This window comes from Bactrocera oleae, chromosome 4 (genome assembly GCF_042242935.1).
Source record: "Bactrocera oleae isolate idBacOlea1 chromosome 4, idBacOlea1, whole genome shotgun sequence".
Lineage (NCBI taxonomy): Eukaryota > Metazoa > Arthropoda > Insecta > Diptera > Tephritidae > Bactrocera > Bactrocera oleae.
In genome coordinates this window covers 37,097,010-37,122,863 of record NC_091538.1, presented here as the reverse complement: position 1 = coordinate 37,122,863, position 25,854 = coordinate 37,097,010, and the positions used below count along the sequence as shown (strand labels likewise).

General features: G+C 36.9%; 1 long non-coding RNA gene across 6 annotated transcripts in view; it reads right to left on the bottom strand.

The window, feature by feature from the left end:
- Positions 1–22,770, bottom strand: part of LOC106624423 (protein NLRC3) — a 50,664-nt gene extending 27,894 nt beyond the window's left edge. The window contains exons 1-4 of one of the 6 annotated variants that reach the window (XR_011396302.1): positions 22,756–22,770; positions 19,156–19,663; positions 19,016–19,095; positions 13,009–13,245 (exon numbers count right to left, since the gene is read on the bottom strand). This is a non-coding gene — a long non-coding RNA (protein NLRC3). Of the gene's footprint in view, positions 1–13,008; positions 13,246–18,046; positions 19,096–19,155; positions 19,664–22,755 lie in introns of those variants that run through there. The other 5 variants (XR_011396300.1, XR_011396299.1, XR_011396298.1 and 2 more) reach the window with 5 other exon arrangements.
- Positions 22,771–25,854: the final 3,084 nt, after the last annotated feature.

Sequence of the window (25,854 nt, the reverse complement as noted above, 5' to 3'; positions counted from 1 at the left end):
TTATAATTGTGGGCCTTTGTCTTCAATGGGCTTTTAATCCATGGACTATAAGAAGGTTGTGTTGGCTAATGGATTTGTATTAGAATTGTGTATTTTGGACTTGTATTTTAATCAAGATGCGGGTTTGAAGCTCTTGATCTTTGCTGAATACTACCCTATTGCTGTCCAAAGACCTATGGGCGACAAGTGAATTTAAGTTTTTTTACCATGATATTTCAGTATTATCTTCTAAAGTGTCCTCGAAGTGATGAAAACAGGTTTTAGGTAATTCCAGACCATACAAGAATAGCAAAATAAGGTCCCTAAAACTAGTGTCTATACCAACAAAATGAAGATTGGTGTGGAAATTGTTGACCGTCCTCTGAAGGTGTTTAATCACATTGAGTGTTCCCAACTCTCAAAAATTTGTCCCCTAAAATTCCAACAAAAACCACCAAAATTCCGCTAAAAAATTTTTATTATTAAAATAAATAAAAAATTATCATTAAATAAGTTATATAATTACATAAGTTATGTATTCAATTATAATAATATTTATTGATATAAATAATCAAATATTATTGAATTAATAATAAATTTAAAATTATAATTAAAAAATAAAAATCATTTTGCAAAATTTTTTACTATTTCATATTTATTTTATCTAATACTTCAAACGTCGTATCATTATATTAAATTTCTATGTTTCTTCAAACATTCATATTTACAGTTAACACTTTTAAATTTTACGCGGGTGATTAAAAGGTTGTACAAGATCCACCATTCCGTTGCAACGGCAAAGGCATTTCAATAAACTTCTTGTAATAAATAAAATGCACGTTTTGTTTCTCGTCCTCTCTTATATTTATTAATATTTCGTTATGTAAATATTACCTTCATATTATCGGATTCGTATACTAAACATACTTACATACATTTTTCAATAATTTATGTATGTCCAATTAGAAAATTATAGAAATATTATATCAAGTTGTCAGAGCGTAAAATGATGAGAGTTTCCAACATTTTGCTTCGCTTTACTCTACTACGCCTCGATGTGAACGTAATTAAAATAATATTTAAAGTAAAAACCTAAAAATATAACATTCCTTAAAAATCCCATTCGACTTTTTTAAGAAATCGTCATAAAATATATCCCTATTCTCGTTTTTTTACAGTTTGCCCTGGGGTATTGAGATCATTTTGGGTTGGGTTAATCGGTCCCATATATATCACCTTTTTTGAATTTACGAAACGGTTTCGTAGTGTTTTTCGATATATTCAAATAAATCAATAATACAAAAAATTCAAATGTTTAATTTTTCTACATCTCAACATGTTGCACAGAGTATAAATGTTTTGTTCGAATAACGGTGTGTTTAAAACTAATCGACAGAAATTAACCGAAAATCTTCATAAATATCTATATTTGTGTCTATATCTATATATACTTGTATAAACTTAAGCAGGATTACGAGACGAGTTGAATATTGGAAGTCTGTCCGTCCGCCCGACTGCGCAAGCGATAACTTGACTAAAAAGTCAGTTATCTTTATGAAACTTAGTATATGTACGTATTGCCAGAAACTCTGAAGTAGCTTATATTGCAGATGGGCGAAACCGTCACCATCAGAAAGTAAAGATTTCAACCAAAAGCCATCTTCTTTTTTTTAACTGTGATATTTTTACGTGAAGTTAGAGTTTTTTACAATATGAAGTACAAAAGAGTAAGTTTAGTTTACACAAAACTTCTTCTTGGAAACCCCTCTCTATACCATCTGTAACATCAGCGTTCGGGAGCTGCCACAATATTAATCGCTAAGTCTGCGCATTCATTGAACCACATTTTGCGACCACAGTAGGACGGATGGAAAGGGGTAGCTGCGGCCATTTCCGCGGTTTTTATGAAGGGCAAACCCTGGCCCTCGCTGCTTACACACAATTGGCGGGGAATTTTACTGCTTTCTCCTGTCACGGATGTCATTATACAAGAGCAACTGCAGCGAGATGCCATGCTGTCATGCAACTAGCTGATTCCTATCCATTCGAACTGCATTAAACTGCGCTATATTCCTGGGGCTTGGAGGCAGGTTAGGATTGCGTTTATCCCGAAGGTTGGTAACAGATGGCATGTGTCGGCCAAGGATTTCAGACCCATCAGTCACTCTTCTTTCTTTTTAAAACGTTAGAGAGACTGATTGATCTACACATAAGGGGTAGTATCCCAAGAAATCGACTTTCCAGTCACACATTCTTGTCTCCTGGCTCGAGAGGAGTATGAGGAACAAAGAGTTTGCAGTGGGAACCTTCCTCGATATCGAGGGAACTTTTAACAATGTATTGCGGAAGAGCTTTGAATAGGTTGGGGTAGAATTGAACTTAAAGCATCTTATCTTCCAACTTCTCTACAATAGAATTATCGTGGCGGAGTGGGGCAGTGCGCGGGCATAACGGAGCCATTGGCAAGAGATGGAGACTCCTACCAAAGGCAGTTCTTTGGCTCTATAAAACAATAGTAAACCCCATAATGTTCTACGGAATTTTTGTAAGGTGGAAGGTGCTTGAAAAGACTACACTCGCGAAAAACTTGGCGATTATTCAACGAGCTGCCCTCATTAGTATCTGTGATGCACAACGAACCCCACCAACCATGGCACTAAACTCCTTGCTGCATATAGCACCCTTGGACATAGCCGCGAGGTGTATGGCCGCTACAATTGTATTCAGACTCAGAGAATCTGGGTACTTTGATGGCTACGAGGCTGGGCACGCTGAAATTCTCGTACACTTTGATTTCATTCCGAAGTACTTGGATTACCAGGTCGCTGAACCTAGCCCTGGCTGTTGTTTTTCTACTCACATACCTTCGAGGGAGGCATGGGAAGGGAGGACTCGCTGGAAGAGAGTGGCAGTGAGCTTTTTTATGGATGGATCAAAGCTTGCGGGAAGGGTTGGCGGAGGATTACACTGTCGGGAACTTTCCATCAACTCCAGTTTTAGGATCCTGACCACTGCAGCGTCTTCCAAGTGGAGGTAGCTGCCACTAAGGTAGCAGAAGATCTGCTACTTCGGAGCGCCTTTAGAGTGGTGACTATCCACTCCGATAGCCTTCAGCTTGCTGACTGTGCGCTCAATACTAGTGAGGGGGTGTTTGGACTCCTTATCTATAGCATCAAGTTACTTTATGATTAGACTGGTTTGGGTGCCTGATCACACCGCTTTTGTCAGAACAAGACAAAAACCCCTCGGATTTTACTACACTTAGACATCCAAGTTAAGTAGCGAAAATAAACATAAAACACCTTAGCAGATTTGTCACAGGTTCAGGATGTTTTTCGTTTGGCTTTACAAAAAGCTGAATATAATCAGACTAAGTGTGATTCTTCTATGTCGAAAGATCAGCCATATAACCTAACCTAACCTAGGCAGTATTGCATCCATTGCTTTTAATCACAGGCAAAAAGGTACACTGTTATTAGAAGGAGATTATTTCCAAATTTCATTAAGATTTCTTACATATTGACCGATAGATGCGGTATAAAGTCAACTGGAAGTTCGAAAATTTTTATATTAGGTATATGGGGGCTAAGGGAAGTACTCACCCGATGTTACCAATTTTTTTATCACAAAAATGTTCTCCCCGAATTTCAATACTAGAACTCATAAAGTTCGGTAAAAAATCAGCCATATACACTGGTGCTCACATATTTGGTGACACCAAATCACCAAACTGTTTAAGTTAATATTAACATTGCTAAGGAATACTTGAGAACATATTTTCAAGCAATTTACATAAGGTTTTTTAGAACAACGAAAATCAATATATGTAGTATTTGGGAGTTGGGGTAATTTGTAGACTAAATTCACATATTTTTGGCATTAAACTATAGTATCTCCAATAATATACGTTGAACTATAGTATATCCAATATTAATCAGTTAATTTTGCTAAGATATCTTACATACAGGGCCCGATCTAGCTATTTAGCAAATATCATTTTCGCTGCCTTCTACATACACAAAGCTATATAAGTCATGAGCTAGTTTTGCTGGGGGATGCTAAGTATACAAGTACCTACCTAAAATAGGTGATATTGTTGGGATTATACCTACCCATAATATTTACGTCAGTCTATTGGGCCTTCTGAAGAAGTACCTATACGAAAGTTGATGAGTGTTTTTATGTTAGTAAGTATACAATGCATGTCTTTATAAGAGATTTCACAGAAATTGATATATTTTCATCGACATCATCTTTATCATCATCATCAACCTATTGCGACTCACTGCTGCGTATGGGCCTCTTTTCCCTTGTGCTATTGTTCCCTGTTTGGGGCTATTGTTGCCCTTTAACTAAAGTAACAATAAACATTTTTCATCAAAATCGTTTCAGAAGTTAAAAAGATTAGGACCAAGCTGTTTAATTTATAATTTAAGTTAAGGTTCATACGGTACGTAAAAAAAAGACAACAAAAAAAGTTTTTCAGAGAATATTTAATCCTACCTCGAAATTATAGTAATTTTCTTCGCACCTTTTGTTCTGCAAAATCTTTAATAACATCTGATAAATTTATACTGTCGCAAACATTGTGTTCTATTGAAATCATAGCCAATCCAGATAATTTATCCTGTGTCATGGTGGATCGCAGATAATTTTTTATTATTTTTAATTTAGAAAAGCTTCTTTCACCATAAACAAAAATATTTAAAATAGCCTGGAGATTCTTTCAATGTTCTAACAATTCATCTTTTGATTGTTCTCTTAAGGCATATATGTTAAACAAAAAGCAAAATGTTTACTGTGCTCAGAAATCTGAAAAAATCTTAATTCTAAAGAGTTTATAACTGTATCCATTTTTTATTTAATTGATACAAATAAATCTACTTAATAGGAAAATAGGTATCAGTCACGAGAAACTGGCAACACACGCTCTAAATATAAGCTATTGCCTATATAGAATAGTAATCCCCTACGACCCAAATCTAATGATGTGACTTAAATTTTGTTAAAAGTATCGATACCTAAAAAATATCGAACAAAAGGTTGAAAGATAGGAATAAGGAAATTTTTTCCGCCCCTCATTTTTTGGCGCTCTAGGCAAATGCCCGGCTTGCCCTCCCTTAGATCGGGCCCTGCTTACATATTGACTGATATACATGACATAAAGCCAACCGGAAGTTCGTATGTTAGGTATACTTGTATGAGAGATAATTCCCGATGTTATCTATTTTTGGCAATACGACATACTGATAACAGAATAAAATGCTGCTGCCTGAGTTTCATTATACTGCGTTTACATGGGGACTCTTTTGACCAGAGTCCAGCAACTCAAAATGAGTTTTGCTGTTATTCCTTTTTATAAAATTTTCGCAAATGTTTGTGCGGTTCGGCTGCGCGACACTTGTGTGTTGCATATTTCATTTGTATCTTGGGTTGATCGTCACATTTGGTTGCAATGAATTATCATAAATGTGGTAGAACAGAACATAATACCTACCCGCTTAATATAAGTAGTTTCAAAGATATACTGAAGTCGGGAGTTCCCTAATCCACCAGAATGTATTGAATACCCGCTACTAATATTTTCATGGCCAAATTTATAACAGGAATTTTCAAATCTTTTTTTCTATTTATTATTAAGCATCCTTGAATTAATTACAATTCTTGTTTTAAATAAAATGATATTCGAACTAAATCCGAACCGCAAATGATTTATATGAAATCATCTTAATATTTTATGTAAGTATAAAAATATAAAGTTACCATTTTTATTAGAATTATTTTATGTATACTCCTATATTATTACATTTAATACCGGTATATGTTATTAAATATTTAAATTGAATATTATCTTATTATCTAGTATGTAATGATGAAATCATATCCGAACACCAGGTTATTGCTGATGAGTTTATAACTTTTATCAATTGACATAAACAAAAATGTTAAGCATAACCCTAATGGTATGTTTCTTACTCCAACTAGTTATACTGAAATTGACAAAATCATAAAAGAAATTAAAGGGTGGTGTATACGGCATTAGCAGTAAGATTTTTAAAATTATAGCCAAAGATATTAGTATACCTTTAGAGCATATTTTCAATATATGTATAAATAAAGCTATTTGGCCCTCTGTACCTAAAAAAAGCTGATATTATACCTATACATAAATCCGGGGACAAACACTTAGCAAATAACTATCGGCATATTTCTCTAATCTCAAACCTTGCTAAAATATTCGAAAAAATAATATATATCCGATTTTATGATTTCTGTAGTAAAAATAGCTTAATTTCTCCGAACCAATTTGGATTTATGAAAAATAGAGGTACCAGTGATGCTTTAACTCTTACATCAGATATTCTTTATAAAAATATTGATAAAAATTTACCATCTGTCCTAGTCTTTCTAGACGTTAAAAGCGTTCGATACTGTAAATCACGAAATACTATTAGATAAGATCTGGAGGCTTGGGATTAGAGGAATACCTCACCAATTACTTAAAAACTACCTTCACGAAAGGGAACAATGTGTAAAAATCAATAATTGTATAAGTACAACAACTAATGTAAAAGTTGGTGTGCCACAAGGCACAATATTGGGTCCTCTGCTGTTTATCATGTATATAAATGACATCTTCAATACTCTACCGGAAATGGCTCTCTTAGCCTATGCTGATGATACTGCAGTGCTTTGCTCTGGTAAAAATTGGAATGAAGTTAAAACACGCCTGAATAGATGGTTGGAGATACTAAATAAATGGCTACGAAGTAATCAATTATCTCTTAACATAGACAAGTCAACATACATCACTTTTGGCAGTTATTGTGATAGTATACCTGTCAATTATATACTATATATAAACAACAGAGATCTCTCAAGAGTAGATTACAGCAAATATCTGGGTCTGTACTTTGATACACATATGAAATCGAATTTTCATGTGAACGAGCTGGCCAAAAAAGTCAGATACTTTGCTTTCCTCTTTTTCAAACGGAGTAAATGGGTTGACATAAAAATCTTAAAAACTATATACTATGGACTTTTCGAAAGTGTAATCAATTACGGAATTGCCTGGGGTGGAGCCTACAAAAATGCTCTGCAGCCTATACCATAAATGCAAAACCGTTTATTAAAGTTCTTTAAAAACAATTATGAAACTAATTTGCCACTTGACATCAAGAAAATTTTTAAAGGCTCTAATACAATACTATGAGAAGTGTAAATCAAAATATCTTACTAAACAAGTACAAACTAGAGCTAATACTCTAACATTACCAAAAATTAAAAAGTCAAGTAGCATTAAAAATGTAATTATATAGCAATTAAGTACTTTAACATGCTTCCTAATAATTTGAAGATTCTAACATGAATTGTAAAAAAAATCTCTTAACAAAAATCTAAAATCCTGGATAAACAACTAATCAATATAGTAAATTTTAGCTATCTATTAAGTGCTTCATTTTTGCTCTTACTTGGTATAATTTATAATTTTTATGTGTATAACTTTGTTACGCAATATTTAGTGTAATATACTATTATCTATACTAATATATTAATAATATAGGGAGATAAGCTGTTAAATATATTGTATTTGTAATGGTTCTATGCACAGATGTTAAACATCTCTATAGACTTGTACCAGATGAAATAAATAAATATTTTTGAGTATATTAATTTTTTCCTCATTTATAATTTTTCAAAATATTTCTATTATTCTATGCATACATATTTGCATATTACATATAAAAAATAGATAACAGAATTCAAATTTCTGAACGACTGGTATATATTCATTTGAAACCGAAGGCTCTTGCAACCATTCAAAGAATTTGAAAGTAAAAAGGAATGCTGAAAAGGGTAGCAGCGAGCTGTTACGAGAAAGAACACAAAGCGTGCCACCCGAGCACGAGTGGTACGGTCCCTTCGTCTTCCCCCGTCGTCCCCTCGCCCACAATAAACCGGTTTGGGTTACAAAATAATCTGTGTATGAGCTGGCTATTAAGGTATCTCACATATCATCACCCACATATGTATATGGAGTAAAATCACCTGGATATTTGAAAATTCCGTGATTAGTTATATGGTGTAGTATTCACCCCATTTTACACAATATAGGCACAAACATGCACGATTAAAGAAAAATCCGTCCATTTAAGATATAATATATCTTACAGATTGACCGTTAATTTTAGTAAAAGTTTGCTCCAGGCACTGGGGTCCCCATTTTCGGTAAAGGGGGACTCTCAACAGTTATGGTCCGATGTTGACAATTTTTAGACTAACGATATATTCTTTGATGCTTGATTTGTATACTGGAGAGTGTATCATATGAATCATATGGAGTTTAAAATTGTGCTATATGGGAAGTAAGCTTGGTTATAGCCCGATTTCGCCTGTTTCGGAGATATGTGCTTTCACCTAAATGTAGGCGGTTTCGTCCAATTTTGACATCGACTCCTATAAAATCCTCTTGTAATATCTCGGATGTCGAAGGAGGAGTCAAAACTATTTATTCTGTGCAAATTTGGGTCATATAGCTCGTATGGTTTATGAGATATATTCGTTTTTAATAAATTTATTACGCTATTAAAAAAAAAAAAAATTACCCAAATAAGACCCTCCTAATGAAATTCCCTCTACCAAATTACAGGTGTATATCTTAATTTAGTGCTTAATTGTGGCATTTCATATGTTTTCGATTAATGGTATTTTGTGGGTGTGGTAGTGGTCCGACATTCAGCATTCAAGCTTTCATTTAATTTTAAACCAAACATGCAATATTAGCATAAGAAATCACTTGCAGTACTTGACAGGGCTTTGCCTGTTTTCGAGGAAATAACCAACCAATGGAGGTGCTCATATTCTTCTTGCTGGAGACTTCCGCCAACTAATGAGATTTCTTTTCCACACAATTTCTGTCAAATTCAACCAAATATTCGACAAGGTATTTCCAAGCTTAACAACTAATTACAAAAATTCAGATGGAGTTTCCGAACGTGCAAATTTGGCACTAAAAATGATGATTTTAACAATAACCCCTCTCTATACCATCTGTAACATCAGCGTTCGGGAGCTGCCACAATATTAATCGCTAAGTCTGCGCATTCATTGAACCACATTTTGCGACCACAGTAGGACGGATAGAAAGGGGTAGCTGCGGCCATTTCCGCGGTTTTTATGAAGGGCAAACCCTGGCCCTCGCTGCTTACACACAATTGGCGGGGAATTTTACTGCTTTCTCCTGTCACGGATGTCATTATACAAGAGCAACTGCAGCGAGATGCCATGCTGTCATGCAACTAGCTGATTCCTATCCATTCGAACTGCATTAAACTGCGCTATATTCCTGGGGCTTGGAGGCAGGTTAGGATTGCGTTTATCCCGAAGGTTGGTAACAGATGGCATGTGTCGGCCAAGGATTTCAGACCCATCAGTCACTCTTCTTTCTTTTTAAAACGTTAGAGAGACTGATTGATCTACACATAAGGGGTAGTATCCCAAGAAATCGACTTTCCAGTCACACATTCTTGTCTCCTGGCTCGAGAGGAGTATGAGGAACAAAGAGTTTGCAGTGGGAACCTTCCTCGATATCGAGGGAACTTTTAACAATGTATTGCGGAAGAGCTTTGAATAGGTTGGGGTAGAATTGAACTTAAAGCATCTTATCTTCCAACTTCTCTACAATAGAATTATCGTGGCGGAGTGGGGCAGTGCGCGGGCATAACGGAGCCATTGGCAAGAGATGGAGACTCCTACCAAAGGCAGTTCTTTGGCTCTATAAAACAATAGTAAACCCCATAATGTTCTACGGAATTTTTGTAAGGTGGAAGGTGCTTGAAAAGACTACACTCGCGAAAAACTTGGCGATTATTCAACGAGCTGCCCTCATTAGTATCTGTGATGCACAACGAACCCCACCAACCATGGCACTAAACTCCTTGCTGCATATAGCACCCTTGGACATAGCCGCGAGGTGTATGGCCGCTACAATTGTATTCAGACTCAGAGAATCTGGGTACTTTGATGGCTACGAGGCTGGGCACGCTGAAATTCTCGTACACTTTGATTTCATTCCGAAGTACTTGGATTACCAGGTCGCTGAACCTAGCCCTGGCTGTTGTTTTTCTACTCACATACCTTCGAGGGAGGCATGGGAAGGGAGGACTCGCTGGAAGAGAGTGGCAGTGAGCTTTTTTATGGATGGATCAAAGCTTGCGGGAAGGGTTGGCGGAGGATTACACTGTCGGGAACTTTCCATCAACTCCAGTTTTAGGATCCTGACCACTGCAGCGTCTTCCAAGTGGAGGTAGCTGCCACTAAGGTAGCAGAAGATCTGCTACTTCGGAGCGCCTTTAGAGTGGTGACTATCCACTCCGATAGCCTTCAGCTTGCTGACTGTGCGCTCAATACTAGTGAGGGGGTGTTTGGACTCCTTATCTATAGCATCAAGTTACTTTATGATTAGACTGGTTTGGGTGCCTGATCACACCGCTTTTGTCAGAACAAGACAAAAACCCCTCGGATTTTACTACACTTAGACATCCAAGTTAAGTAGCGAAAATAAACATAAAACACCTTAGCAGATTTGTCACAGGTTCAGGATGTTTTTCGTTTGGCTTTACAAAAAGCTGAATATAATCAGACTAAGTGTGATTCTTCTATGTCGAAAGATCAGCCATATAACCTAACCTAACCTAGGCAGTATTGCATCCATTGCTTTTAATCACAGGCAAAAAGGTACACTGTTATTAGAAGGAGATTATTTCCAAATTTCATTAAGATTTCTTACATATTGACCGATAGATGCGGTATAAAGTCAACTGGAAGTTCGAAAATTTTTATATTAGGTATATGGGGGCTAAGGGAAGTACTCACCCGATGTTACCAATTTTTTTATCACAAAAATGTTCTCCCCGAATTTCAATACTAGAACTCATAAAGTTCGGTAAAAAATCAGCCATATACACTGGTGCTCACATATTTGGTGACACCAAATCACCAAACTGTTTAAGTTAATATTAACATTGCTAAGGAATACTTGAGAACATATTTTCAAGCAATTTACATAAGGTTTTTTAGAACAACGAAAATCAATATATGTAGTATTTGGGAGTTGGGGTAATTTGTAGACTAAATTCACATATTTTTGGCATTAAACTATAGTATCTCCAATAATATACGTTGAACTATAGTATATCCAATATTAATCAGTTAATTTTGCTAAGATATCTTACATACAGGGCCCGATCTAGCTATTTAGCAAATATCATTTTCGCTGCCTTCTACATACACAAAGCTATATAAGTCATGAGCTAGTTTTGCTGGGGGATGCTAAGTATACAAGTACCTACCTAAAATAGGTGATATTGTTGGGATTATACCTACCCATAATATTTACGTCAGTCTATTGGGCCTTCTGAAGAAGTACCTATACGAAAGTTGATGAGTGTTTTTATGTTAGTAAGTATACAATGCATGTCTTTATAAGAGATTTCACAGAAATTGATATATTTTCATCGACATCATCTTTATCATCATCATCAACCTATTGCGACTCACTGCTGCGTATGGGCCTCTTTTCCCTTGTGCTATTGTTCCCTGTTTGGGGCTATTGTTGCCCTTTAACTAAAGTAACAATAAACATTTTTCATCAAAATCGTTTCAGAAGTTAAAAAGATTAGGACCAAGCTGTTTAATTTATAATTTAAGTTAAGGTTCATACGGTACGTAAAAAAAAGACAACAAAAAAAGTTTTTCAGAGAATATTTAATCCTACCTCGAAATTATAGTAATTTTCTTCGCACCTTTTGTTCTGCAAAATCTTTAATAACATCTGATAAATTTATACTGTCGCAAACATTGTGTTCTATTGAAATCATAGCCAATCCAGATAATTTATCCTGTGTCATGGTGGATCGCAGATAATTTTTTATTATTTTTAATTTAGAAAAGCTTCTTTCACCATAAACAAAAATATTTAAAATAGCCTGGAGATTCTTTCAATGTTCTAACAATTCATCTTTTGATTGTTCTCTTAAGGCATATATGTTAAACAAAAAGCAAAATGTTTACTGTGCTCAGAAATCTGAAAAAATCTTAATTCTAAAGAGTTTATAACTGTATCCATTTTTTATTTAATTGATACAAATAAATCTACTTAATAGGAAAATAGGTATCAGTCACGAGAAACTGGCAACACACGCTCTAAATATAAGCTATTGCCTATATAGAATAGTAATCCCCTACGACCCAAATCTAATGATGTGACTTAAATTTTGTTAAAAGTATCGATACCTAAAAAATATCGAACAAAAGGTTGAAAGATAGGAATAAGGAAATTTTTTCCGCCCCTCATTTTTTGGCGCTCTAGGCAAATGCCCGGCTTGCCCTCCCTTAGATCGGGCCCTGCTTACATATTGACTGATATACATGACATAAAGCCAACCGGAAGTTCGTATGTTAGGTATACTTGTATGAGAGATAATTCCCGATGTTATCTATTTTTGGCAATACGACATACTGATAACAGAATAAAATGCTGCTGCCTGAGTTTCATTATACTGCGTTTACATGGGGACTCTTTTGACCAGAGTCCAGCAACTCAAAATGAGTTTTGCTGTTATTCCTTTTTATAAAATTTTCGCAAATGTTTGTGCGGTTCGGCTGCGCGACACTTGTGTGTTGCATATTTCATTTGTATCTTGGGTTGATCGTCACATTTGGTTGCAATGAATTATCATAAATGTGGTAGAACAGAACATAATACCTACCCGCTTAATATAAGTAGTTTCAAAGATATACTGAAGTCGGGAGTTCCCTAATCCACCAGAATGTATTGAATACACGCTACTAATATTTTCATGGCCAAATTTATAACAGGAATTTTCAAATCTTTTTTTCTATTTATTATTAAGCATCCTTGAATTAATTACAATTCTTGTTTTAAATAAAATGATATTCGAACTAAATCCGAACCGCAAATGATTTATATGAAATCATCTTAATATTTTATGTAAGTATAAAAATATAAAGTTACCATTTTTATTAGAATTATTTTATGTATACTCCTATATTATTACATTTAATACCGGTATATGTTATTAAATATTTAAATTGAATATTATCTTATTATCTAGTATGTAATGATGAAATCATATCCGAACACCAGGTTATTGCTGATGAGTTTATAACTTTTATCAATTGACATAAACAAAAATGTTAAGCATAACCCTAATGGTATGTTTCTTACTCCAACTAGTTATACTGAAATTGACAAAATCATAAAAGAAATTAAAGGGTGGTGTATACGGCATTAGCAGTAAGATTTTTAAAATTATAGCCAAAGATATTAGTATACCTTTAGAGCATATTTTCAATATATGTATAAATAAAGCTATTTGGCCCTCTGTACTTAAAAAAAGCTGATATTATACCTATACATAAATCCGGGGACAAACACTTAGCAAATAACTATCGGCATATTTCTCTAATCTCAAACCTTGCTAAAATATTCGAAAAAATAATATATATCCGATTTTATGATTTCTGTAGTAAAAATAGCTTAATTTCTCCGAACCAATTTGGATTTATGAAAAATAGAGGTACCAGTGATGCTTTAACTCTTACATCAGATATTCTTTATAAAAATATTGATAAAAATTTACCATCTGTCCTAGTCTTTCTAGACGTTAAAAGCGTTCGATACTGTAAATCACGAAATACTATTAGATAAGATCTGGAGGCTTGGGATTAGAGGAATACCTCACCAATTACTTAAAAACTACCTTCACGAAAGGGAACAATGTGTAAAAATCAATAATTGTATAAGTACAACAACTAATGTAAAAGTTGGTGTGCCACAAGGCACAATATTGGGTCCTCTGCTGTTTATCATGTATATAAATGACATCTTCAATAATCTACCGGAAATGGCTCTCTTAGCCTATGCTGATGATACTGCAGTGCTTTGCTCTGGTAAAAATTGGAATGAAGTTAAAACACGCCTGAATAGATGGTTGGAGATACTAAATAAATGGCTACGAAGTAATCAATTATCTCTTAACATAGACAAGTCAACATACATCACTTTTGGCAGTTATTGTGATAGTATACCTGTCAATTATATACTATATATAAACAACAGAGATCTCTCAAGAGTAGATTACAGCAAATATCTGGGTCTGTACTTTGATACACATATGAAATCGAATTTTCATGTGAACGAGCTGGCCAAAAAAGTCAGATACTTTGCTTTCCTCTTTTTCAAACGGAGTAAATGGGTTGACATAAAAATCTTAAAAACTATATACTATGGACTTTTCGAAAGTGTAATCAATTACGGAATTGCCTGGGGTGGAGCCTACAAAAATGCTCTGCAGCCTATACCATAAATGCAAAACCGTTTATTAAAGTTCTTTAAAAACAATTATGAAACTAATTTGCCACTTGACATCAAGAAAATTTTTAAAGGCTCTAATACAATACTATGAGAAGTGTAAATCAAAATATCTTACTAAACAAGTACAAACTAGAGCTAATACTCTAACATTACCAAAAATTAAAAAGTCAAGTAGCATTAAAAATGTAATTATATAGCAATTAAGTACTTTAACATGCTTCCTAATAATTTGAAGATTCTAACATGAATTGTAAAAAAAATCTCTTAACAAAAATCTAAAATCCTGGATAAACAACTAATCAATATAGTAAATTTTAGCTATCTATTAAGTGCTTCATTTTTGCTCTTACTTGGTATAATTTATAATTTTTATGTGTATAACTTTGTTACGCAATATTTAGTGTAATATACTATTATCTATACTAATATATTAATAATATAGGGAGATAAGCTGTTAAATATATTGTATTTGTAATGGTTCTATGCACAGATGTTAAACATCTCTATAGACTTGTACCAGATGAAATAAATAAATATTTTTGAGTATATTAATTTTTTCCTCATTTATAATTTTTCAAAATATTTCTATTATTCTATGCATACATATTTGCATATTACATATAAAAAATAGATAACAGAATTCAAATTTCTGAACGACTGGTATATATTCATTTGAAACCGAAGGCTCTTGCAACCATTCAAAGAATTTGAAAGTAAAAAGGAATGCTGAAAAGGGTAGCAGCGAGCTGTTACGAGAAAGAACACAAAGCGTGCCACCCGAGCACGAGTGGTACGGTCCCTTCGTCTTCCCCCGTCGTCCCCTCGCCCACAATAAACCGGTTTGGGTTACAAAATAATCTGTGTATGAGCTGGCTATTAAGGTATCTCACATATCATCACCCACATATGTATATGGAGTAAAATCACCTGGATATTTGAAAATTCCGTGATTAGTTATATGGTGTAGTATTCACCCCATTTTACACAATATAGGCACAAACATGCACGATTAAAGAAAAATCCGTCCATTTAAGATATAATATATCTTACAGATTGACCGTTAATTTTAGTAAAAGTTTGCTCCAGGCACTGGGGTCCCCATTTTCGGTAAAGGGGGACTCTCAACAGTTATGGTCCGATGTTGACAATTTTTAGACTAACGATATATTCTTTGATGCTTGATTTGTATACTGGAGAGTGTATCATATGAATCATATGGAGTTTAAAATTGTGCTATATGGGAAGTAAGCTTGGTTATAGCCCGATTTCGCCTGTTTCGGAGATATGTGCTTTCACCTAAATGTAGGCGGTTTCGTCCAATTTTGACATCGACTCCTATAAAATCCTCTTGTAATATCTCGGATGTCGAAGGAGGAGTCAAAACTATTTATTCTGTGCAAATTTGGGTCATATAGCTCGTATGGTTTATGAGATATATTCGTTTTTAATAAATTTATTACGCTATTAAAAAAAAAAAAAAAATTACCCAAATAAGACCCTCCTAATGAAATTCCCTCTACCAAATTACAGGTGTATATCTTAATTTAGTGCTTAATTGTGGCATTTCATATGTTTTCGATTAATGGTATTTTGTGGGTGTGGTAGTGGCCCGACATTCAGCATTCAAGCTTTCATTTAATTTTAAACCAAACATGCAATATTAGCATAAGAAATCACTTGCAGTACTTGACAGGGCTTTGCCTGTTTTCGAGGAAATAACCAACCAATGGAGGTGCTCATATTCTTCTTGCTGGAGACTTCCGCCAACTAATGAGATTTCTTTTCCACACAATTTCTGTCAAATTCAACCAAATATTCGACAAGGTATTTCCAAGCTTAACAACTAATTACAAAAATTCAGATGGAGTTTCCGAACGTGCAAATTTGGCACTAAAAATGATGATTTTAACAATACAATAATACAAATCGATCGACGCCGTAATGGACGAATTACTATCTGTCAATTATCCAGTTTAATTTTTAAATTCATTGGAACCACCCTGAAAGCCACCGCACATATTAGCATTAAAGATTGAATCACCGATAATGCTCATTTGCTATTTGAATGCACCTAAATTGTGCAACGGAACCAGATTGACAATTAAAAAATTGTCACCAAATTTAATCGAAGCAACAACTATCGGTGGCGGATTCAAACGAATACCGATGATCTTCAACGCTTTATCGTTCGAATTCAAGCGGATTATATTTCCTTTGCAATAACGATCAAAAAAGCACAAGGTCAATCTTTAACTAACGTATTGCCGATTTAAATTTGGAAAATTCATGTTTTTCATGCGGACAATTGTATGTGGCTTGCAGTTAAGTTGTCACATAGAAACATGTATACGTTTACACTCCAAATAAACAAAAAAAAAATACAAAAAATATACTTGGAACGCTGGTCTTAAGATGATCTTTACTGAATTGATTTGTCTAATTGTCCATTTGCCTTATATATTGTACATGTATTTTCCCATGTGAGTTGTTATTTTTTTTAATTAACAAAATTAAATGTTGTAAATAATTATTCCTAAGTACGTTTTAAACATCAGCATATGATAAAATATAGTAATAAAATTATTGGAGTCTTTTACCTATAACATAAATTATATTGTAATCTATTCACGGTTATGTTGAGTAATGAATGTTGAATTCTTACGGAGCATTTTTATACTCTTGCAACATGTTGTTACAGAGTATAATAGTTTTGTTCAAATAACGGTTGTTTCTATCACCTATTTCTATTACATATGTATATATAAATGATCATCATGACCGGTATTGCAGATGGGCTTAATTGAACCACTGCCACGTAATTTGGCACAGGAGATCACAGTATCGAGCGAAACGTGTGAGTAAAAATAAAAAAAAATGGGCGTGGCCCCGCCCTATAATAAGTTTAATGTACATACATATCAACTAAACAACTAAGGCTACAATAACCAAATTCGGTTAGAGAAAATCCTCTAAGTAGGGGTGCCGATGGTGTGAAAATGGATAAAATTGGATTATAACCAGGCCTACTCCCCATATATGGTATGGAAAATCATCAGCGTCAGAAACATTAAATTTTACACCCAGGATGGTATGGCAGGGCTTAAAAGGAGCCGGTGTCAAAATTGGATGATGTTTTATTTGCAATCTATTTGAGAAAACAGTAAGTTACTTATATATTAATCTCCATTGAGATCTTATATAAACGAATTTAAAAATACATTTAATATCGTAGTAATTAAATATTTTGTAATTAATTCCTAAATGGGATATATAGAATATATTGCCTTTTGAGTCCAGTAGTTTCATTGCTGTCATCTAATAACATAACTTCCAAACACTTTTCAGTGTACAAATCAATCTCTAACGAATACATATATCGGGATAAAACTCTGCACAAATAATGCCTTTAAGCTAATTAAAAATCGAACATGTGGACCTTGGTGCCTATTGCTGCCTTTTTACTGAAAATATAGGTCAATAAGTGAGATGTATAAATGAAATTTGGAGATAATCCTTTGCTGATAATAGTATGTTTGTATCATATGTCGAAAATGGGTTGCATCGGGTCAATAAATCAACAGTTTTATTCCTACGATCCCAAGATCATGGAGTGGAATATACTTAATTGGGTATTGAAATACCCATTAGGCAGATGTGTGAACTATATGCTGACAAAAATGAGTGAAATAAAACTTTATTTTTTGTTTAAATACATATTTTTAATCGTTTTAATCTAAATTCTTCCCCATTATGTCGTTGTTTTGGATGAAGCATTACATAACATTTTCTGCTACCAAACTGAGTTTTTCCTCAACATTGGTGGCAACGTTTGTCCAGTTTTGATATTCAATGATCGAAGACGTCTGTACATTTACTGATATTCTCGAGATTACGGCATTACGCCCTCCACGAGATCGTCATGGAACGGATTGATTTATTAAAGCTTCGGCAATTTCCACGCGGAAGTCAGTTTGACTCATAACTTTAGCATTATCATATTTTGCACATACAATTTTTAGTTTCCACTTATTTACCACTACTGCATCGAATGCATTGATAAGCAACGGCCAGTACCATTTCTTTCCATGTACCTTAATGCGGTAGTTGTTCATAGCATTGTCGAATGAGTCAACGAATAAGCCCCCCATCCGATGATTATATTCGAGTATTAAGAAGGGTTGGTCAATAATCATCATTTTTCGATTTTTCCGATCGTATCTTTTAGCACGACACATTGGAATATCTGAAAAAAATTACTCATCAATGTAGTACTACTACTACCTGTAGAATATAAAAGGCAATCAAAAAGGAGTCACTGAATGGAATAGTTTGAAAATCTGGTTATTGCAGAATTACAGTTCCAGCTCACAGCTATGTTAATATGTTATTAGTTTTGTCGAATACAAAATTGAGGGATGGTCCCTGTGACTTCTTCATTTCTTTCATGTCTCATAAAGGAGCACGATTGATGCGATTGTCACAAAAAGGGCCAGTTGTAAAATATCCAAGCGTATTTAAACGACACATCAATTTGTGGCAACGTGTGATAACCAGTCATAAAAAGTATGCAAATAAAAGTTCGAATCTCTTGAATTGATGTAAAAAAAGCCGTACACATTGTTTTGTGATGCATACTTATTTGTCTAGTCTACAATTAGCTGAAGCTCTCTCTTTGTCCATGAATCATTCCCAAACCTGGAGCGGAGTTACTGATCCTTCAACATTATAACATATGTATACACTGCATTAAGAAATAGTCATTTGAGAATTCTTACCAATTTTTCCATATAATTTCTGAGTGAGTTTCTCGACATGTGGATTCTCAAACTTGTAATTTTTGTTACGACGCCATTTCGGTGGTTGTATTTCAACATTCGCAAAAACTTCACCATCAGTGAGATCCCGTTTTAATTTAGATTACTGCTAACTGATGTCTTCGTCGTCTTCAAGATTGTCACTGATCGCATCAATACCGTCTGGTGGCATAAGGACTATATTGATTTTGTCTGCATGCCGTCCAAGCTCATCATCGTCGCTCCAGCTGTCCACATTCGCCTGCAGTTCTTTGCATGTTCAAAATTTCCGTTTTTTATATATTTTATGAGTTTTTACTTCAGTTATTACAAAATTTCAACACCCGCACTATTTTACAATTGCAAATCCACTTTGTAACTCAGCTGATTTTAATTGACACTTGATGATCAGCCGATCAACAGGTTGCCATAGATATTAAATTTTAGGTGTTCTATGAAGACTGATTAGCCCATTAGGTTACGTACAAACCTGAAATTTCGAAAAGAAAATTCTTTCAGCTATGTAAACTTCCCCATAAAGTAGAAAACTTCTATGGGCAGGCCGTAATGGGTTAATGCCGAAAATATATGAAATTATATTATAATAAATACATATAATAACTCTAACAAACTTTATGACGAATATTTCGGTTAGTGTGTGAGTTATTTATTTATGAAATTGTTGAATATATGTTTTCGAGTTAATCTGAGAATGTCAAAGGTTAATGCAACAAGCCCATACCCATTTCTACCCCATATTTATACTCGTATAGTGATTTCCGACATACACTTCGCTTTAAACCGCTTAGGTTGGTCAAAATATGTGATATTTTAATGCAATTAAGTGGACAAGCTTTCCTAAAAATTGTGTGGTTTAGCGCCGAATGTGAATGAAATTGGTCTAGACTTTGAATAAACACCATATCGCCAATATAATGAATTCCGATTCTCTGGTTAACGTTTTTCACATCAACAAAATATAATATATTAAATTTAGCTTCTTCGGTTGAGTTTATATCACATATATCTTATTTGCAGATTATCAGTACATAGTATAAAACAAAGCCCCTTTCTCTATCTCTATATCCCTATGTATGCTTAAATCTTTAAAACTACGCAACTAATTTTGATGCGGTTTTTTTAATAGAAAGATTGATTCAAAGGGAAGGTTTACATGTATATATATATATATATATATTATATGTTTTTTTTTTTAAGTTTCTAATGTAATGTTGTAAATAATACATTTTTTCATTACAAACGCAGGCTGAACCCTACGAGATTTATCAAAATAATGTACTAAGTATTGTACACATTGAAAAGGTGTACAGAAAACTCCGCGATAGTATATGTCTATCTCTTATGGATATTTTATTTATTTATTTATTTATTTCATCTGGTACAAGTCTATAGAGATGTTTAACATCTGTGCATAGAACCAGGGCATTACAAATACAATATATCCCACAATAACATTTTTTTGTCATTTACTTTTTACGACAAATAATATCATATAACCATATCATATAATATAAAATCAATACAGCAGTAATTCTTATCCAATTAAATACCTTAAATACATAATAGCTCTATATGGCCCTTTATAGCATATGATTTATATAAAGATTTTCGATTTACATTTAATTTACTATTACAGATTTTAAAATTGCGGGATGTAGCGTTTGCGGCGGTACCTGCCGGTCGGGGCGGCGGGAGCGTGTCTATAAATAGCGCGTCGGAGGCCGCAGTTCGCTCTATAGCACTTTGAATTTAGCAGCGATCGGGCGCGTTTATTATTGGAACTCTCTAGCCAGTAAAACAACAATACTTAGTAAAATTGTAGTTTAAGTTGAGGTATTTCAGTTAAAAAACGAACTGAATGAAATAGGTGTCTTTTGTTTTTTATGATTGTGCATAGGTTATATACATATAGAACTGAGTAAATTTTGTACAGAAATTATAAAGTCATGTCTGGAAAACGTTGTCGTTCGAACATAGGTCGAAGTACTGTGAATGCCAGAAGAGTACGTTTAGCAAGAGATGAAGAATCGTCAATGGAACGTGAGGCTCGTCCCAGTCAGGCTGGGGATAGATATAGAGCTGAGAGAGAGATAATCTTCAGTAGAGCGTGAGGTTCGCCGCAGCCGAGATAGGGATAGACATCGAATACATAAAGCCAGAGAATCATCAGCACGAGTTACTAATTCATGGGTAAATAAGGAAAATTCTGCTATGAATTACGATCCTTAGATTTCTTACAAGGACGATCGTATAGCATCAATAGGTACTATGTCAGTAGTGTGGTAACATTGCTTGGCATTGAAATTCAAGGACGAATCGAAAAGCATGTGTTGCTTACAAGAAAAAGTCAAATTAGAAGAAATTCTCCCCCCACCTGAACCACTTCACTCTCTTCTTACGGGTGATCATCAGAAATCCAAACAATTCATGCGCAATATACGCCGTTATAATAACGCATTTCAAATGACCTCTTTTAAGAGTAAGCAAGTTGTTGAGCGTGGGTTAAACCGGAAATCAAAGAAAATATAAACACCAATTCAACTCCACAAGACAGATACGATATAGTTAACAGAGTCTTCCATTTAAATGTACACGTATTCCTGCACCTCATTAACAAGTCTCATATATTCGGTCCGCCGAACAAGGTGGGGCAGTAGCACCTGCTTCCCCTGTTGCAGAAAAGCTGGAAGGATACCATCCGCACCCGGGGACTTATATTTTTCAAAGGAGGCCAAAGCCCACTTGATGGAGTCTGCAGTGAAGAGCTGTTTTGCGACTATCCAGTCCAAGCGTGATGGCCTACGTTCGACCATAGGTCGGATATGGTCTTCTTGAATCGTCTCCGGGAAATGCGCAAGTAGAAGAGCAGTGGCTCTTTCTTCTGCGCTGGACGTATAGGTCCCATCAGATCTTTTGATCGCTAGTACTGTGTCTTACCCCTAGCCATAGCCTTATGCAGCCTAGCTGCCTCTGGGGCTGAGGAGACGCTTTCACAGAACTTCCTGAAGCTCTTCTGCTTTGCGGTCCTAATCTCCTTATTATAAGCAGTTAGGCTGCATATGTAAGCCTCCTAGTTTCCGGTGCGCTTAGCCTTATTGAATAGCTTGCGTACCGTTTTTCTTAGCACTGAGAGCTTACTAGACCACCAGGAGCGGTTACGGCTCTTGGTCGTTGTCTTTAGGGGACAGCTGCTGTGATATGCCTCTATAATGGATTGGTTTAGGGCAGACAGTCTGCTCTCCAATCCAGAAGCCGTCGCACTCCTATCCAGCTGCACCCTACTGCTAACATTTGTTACAAGCGAGTCCCTAAAAGCGACCCAGTCCGTGTTCCTAGGGATACGCTTGGGAGGAAGTTGTTTGACCTCCAACCCCAGTGCAAATCTTATAATACGGTGATCCGACATGGAGGATTCTGGTGACCCCCTCAGCCCTGTCTCAGACTCGTTACTGAGAGTGATGTCAAGCATCTCCCTTCTAACACTAGTTACAAAGGTGGGTTCGCACCCCACGTTTGCTATACTTAAATTCTTACTAGCTATAAACTCAATAAGAGACTCACCCCGTGTGTTGCAGTCCGTGCTGCCCCATTCAGCGTGGTGGGCATTTGCGTCACAATCCATGATGAGGAGCAGCTTATTCCGCCTGCAGTACTCTACCAGGTTGCCGACTGCCACTGGGGGTGCTGTCGGAGTCTCCCCCGGAAAATAGGGCGCTGCCACGACGAAGTCCGCTTCTTCGTCGTTCCTTACTTGCACAGCGACCAGGTCCTGAGTTTGGAACTCTGAAATACAGAAGAAGTCAATACCGTTCCTAAGTACTATGCAGGTTCTAGGTCTCTCACTTGAGAGATCCCAGAATTCCTTTTTTGACTCCATGACCCCTGACCTCTCCTTTATTGACCCATGGCTCCTGGATCACTAGTATGCCCAGTCCATCCATCGTGAACCTGCTCACGATAACCGCCGAGGACGACGCCGCGTGGTGCAGGTTCAGCTGGGCAACTTCTAAGCGCGGCCCCACTACAGGATCGGCTCCATGAGAAATTGGTCCTCATGCTCACCTTCCTCCGCGATGTCTCCCGCCAGGTTTGTGAGCCCCTCCTGCTTCTGAGTGGAGGGTAGCGCCCCCCCTTGCTCGCCCGTCTTCTCGGAAGGGACCTTCGCCGTTGTCTCAGCAGTTTCCGCCTGCTTCGACGTACTTGCGCAGGGTTGAGTCGCAACCTGATCCACCTGCATTTTTTTTCCTGCATCACCCTCGGTGATAGTTTTTGGCTTGAATGGCCTCAGGACCACCGAGCTGAACCTGTAGTTCAGGCGGAAGCTCACCCTCCTGACGAATTTGTACGATTCGTCATCTCAATTCGTCATCAATGCAGAGGTTGAGCCTCCACCCTAAATCTTCAGCTATGCTACTGGTCCCCCGCCAGGCCGATGTGTTGAGGCCATCGTTTTGATTGCGGATGAGCCCTAGAGCAAACTCATACGACTTGCCTGCGCATCTAGGGAGGAATACCGTCATGCGATGCATGGGCGGAATTTCATCCCCCTTTTTCGCGCAGAGGATGGGGCCATTCCAGCCTGCTAGCTTGGGAGCATTCTCCCTCAGCCAACAAGCCGACCTTCCATCCTTGCAGTCAACCTGCAGCATGCCTCCCTTAAAATATACCCCATGGAAGGAGGCTTTGTATCCAGGCCGAGTAGTTCAGCGGCTGCACAGCCATGCGAATGCCTTTGAGGGCATCCGCATACCTGCGCTGTCTCTCCACTGGCCGATTGGTGTTGGGCGGCTCCTGCGGCGTCAGCTGTCCGCTTAGCCGCTTGGGTGGTCGAGGGAGCTGGCCTTTCGCAACTTCGGCCCGCGGGCTGAGTTGCGCTTACTAGGCCTCGATTGCTGCCATTACGCTTCCTAATGGCTGCGGTGTTACCACCCTTTTGCTTTCCTGAAGCCGGTGAGGTGCTATCACCTCTCACCCTGTTTCGCGCTAGGGTTTCGGAGTTCTTCCCTCCTGGAGGTGCCTCAGGTACCACTTCAGGCTGGCACCGCTCATTTCCTTTCTTCTGGGATCGTCCTGTCCTCCGGACATCCTGTTGGTGGCAGGGGGGTAGTCTGCCTCCCCTTTTCCTTCTCCGTTTCCCACCGGTGATCGCCCGTTGCGACTCCTCTGTATCCGAGCAGTTGCTCCTGCTCGAGAGAGTCTCCGTCGGGTTCTCTTTTTCTTTTTCCGCAGCGGCCGCAGTAGAAGTCGTCTGCTGTGCGCAGCTGCACGAAGGCATGTCATCATCGTCATCCCTGGCATGCTCCTCGAACAGCGCTCGCTCCTCTGACGAAAGGGCGTCCAGGAAGCTGAACTTACGTTTAGTCCCTGATTCGCCCTTACCTGCACCGCTGCTCTTGTTGTTTCCGTTGTCCAAAGTCGATTGCTGTTGTTGTTGCCGGGTTTCAATAGTTATAGTTGTGGTTTTTGTTTTTGTTGTTTTGCTCATCTTTTTCTTTCGACCCTTGGCTCGACAGGGCGAGCCGTCGGGTCAGCTTTTGTATAGGGGAAGAGTCCGCCGCGCAAGAGCCCTTTGACGCGATAAGGCCACCGTTACTTTCCAATGCGGCCCGGTGTTGGGAAGGCTCCGTTATACTACAGCCGAATATACCTCCTGGCTGCAAATCATCCAATGGGCACGGGAGTCGCATAACACCCTGGATTAGGAGGTAGCAGCTCTTGGTTGTCGCACGCATACGTCTTCTGACAACTAGTGTGAGGGTGCAAGCACCGCTCACACCAGTTGGGAGATGCCGAGAATGCCTTGCGACTTAAGCCCCTGCACCACGGCAAGGTGCCTGCCATTCGCAGAGGAAAGGTGTGGTTAGTGTACAAAATTAGACCAAACCAAATTGACAGGGTTATTTCAGCTGAATTTTCGGATAAAGATGAAGCTCCTATCCTGTACGAAATCGTAATGAAACATATGGTACACGGCCCTTGTGGGACTTTAAATCCGAATTCTCCATGTATGCGAGATTCTAAATGCAACAAAAAATTTCCAAAGTCGTTCCAAACACAAACAAATACTAGCGATGACGAATATCCCAAATATCGTCGTCGATCGCCAGAACAGGGTGGGCAAAATGCTACCGTCCGAAACTATGATATTGATAATTGATGGATCGTTCCCTATAATCCGCTCCTTTTGAAAAATTTGGATGCCCACATCAACGTAGAGTTGTGCAATTCAATATGTTACTAAGTACATTAATAAAGGCAGTGATCAAGCCACTTTCAGCATACAATCACCAAATTAAGTGGAAAAATATCAGTCTGGACGTTGCATCTGCAGCTCTGAAGCTATATTTTATCATTCGAAGTGTACGACCGGGCTCCCACATCTGTCCACCTTGCAGCTCATTTAGAACAATGAGTATATTTCACTGAGAACAATATGCAAGAAGTTGTTAATAACAAGAGGAATACAACATTGACAGCATTTTTCAAGTTATGTGCTCAAGATGATTTCGCGAAAACACTGACATATGACAGAGTTACAAGTTACTATACATGAAACCGGAGTAAAAAAAACGCATGCTCTTGGCAGAGTCTACGTGATTCATCGCAACAACAGCGAATGCTTTTATCTGAGGATGTTACTGCATATTGTAAATGGACCGA